Below are 1,436 nucleotides of genomic sequence, written 5' to 3'. Positions count from 1 at the left end.
TGGGGAGGAGAACAAACCACCATTTACCGGGTGTGAAAGCCTTCCCTAGCATGTGCGTTTTAAAGCCTTAAGGGAAAGCTAGGCCCCAAAAGGGGTGAATTTGGGGAGCGGTCCCACATTGATTGGAGGAAGGAAAGAGTGTCAGCGAGGACGCTGGGCCTCGAAGGGGTGGATTGTGATGTCCCACATTGGTTGGGGAGGAAAACAAACCACCATTTACCGGGTGTGAAAGTCTTCCCTAGCATATGCATTTTAAAGCCTTAAGGGAAAGCCCGAAAGGGAAAGCCCAAAGAGACAATATCTGCTAGCTGTGGATTTGGGCCGTTAGGGTGGAAGCTTCAAATGAGAATGACAAAATGACGAGGCTGTATTGGGTTGAAACAATTTTTTCAGAAGATGTTTAGGATTGTGGAGGTATAAAATATATTCCTGTAATATAGTTCATTTTGCAATTAGGAAATTATTGGTTGTAGTCTATAAATTTTTTGAACCAAGAAGATCTTACTGGAAACAAAATTTAAATCCAATTTAAGAATTAAAGACCTATTAAAATTTTCACATTAACTATTATTGTAATTAAAAGCGCACACGCACCGTATTCCCACCATTGGTAAGGATAGTTTGGGCCATCATCAGCCCAATATAATGGGCTTTTAGACCATAGAGGTCCACATCGGGCCCGGAGTCAAAAGGCCCAAATGTTAAGATATAAAATGCCGGGAGGAGTCCTCTCTTCCTCATTGTATCAAATGGGAATTCCGAAACCCTAATTCGCAGAGCCGCAGTTCTCCGGTGACCGTTGTTTTCTTAATCTTTTCATTCGATTTTCATGTCTTTCTGTTATCACGGCGAGGATGATTATTGCTCTTTATTTCTGACACCTCTTGTATGAGAAGTGCGTTCTGAAAAAGATCGCTCTTCATTGAGCAGATTCAGCAACTCTCTGAGCCATTTTTTCTGTTTACAGAAGCTTCGCTGTTGTTTTTCTTTTCACTTTTAAATCGTCTTTAGATGTGTTCGATTTTTTTTGCTTCTCTGACTGATGTCGTATCTTGAATTTAAAAGTAATTTTTCATCTATTCTGTCGTCGACTCGTAGCTGCCATTCTTCGGTGGCTTTCTCGTTCGCCACCAAACATTTTAACTTCTTGCGATAAAAAGGATTATGGTTGATGCTAAATCGATCTTTTGAAGGACTTTTCATTCTACATCGATTTGTCATTATGATGTACTTTTCATATTCACAAATTTTGTTTTAAAAAATACTCCTGGACATTTTCGAGTTTCAAACCTTATGATTTGTTCTCTTTTAGTTCGATTCTACATTGACTTGTCATTATGATCGATACTTTTCATATTCACAAATCTTGTTTCAAAAGTACTCTTTGACGTTTTCGAGTTACAAACCTTATGATTTGTTTTCTTTTAGTTTGATTC

The 1,436-nt window shown here is 38.6% G+C and overlaps 1 non-coding gene across 1 annotated transcript; it reads left to right on the top strand.

Annotated features, from left to right (window-relative positions):
- The first annotated feature begins 847 nt into the window (after window positions 1–847).
- LOC111786837 lies at window positions 848–950 on the top strand. The gene has a single exon (XR_002813831.1). It is a non-coding gene; the product is annotated as a small nucleolar RNA snoR1 (small nucleolar RNA).
- The last annotated feature ends 486 nt before the right edge of the window (window positions 951–1,436 follow it).

Source organism: Cucurbita pepo, unplaced genomic scaffold, assembly GCF_002806865.2.
Source record: "Cucurbita pepo subsp. pepo cultivar mu-cu-16 unplaced genomic scaffold, ASM280686v2 Cp4.1_scaffold002988, whole genome shotgun sequence".
NCBI lineage: Eukaryota > Viridiplantae > Streptophyta > Magnoliopsida > Cucurbitales > Cucurbitaceae > Cucurbita > Cucurbita pepo.
This window is presented reverse-complemented; position numbering and strand designations above follow the sequence as displayed.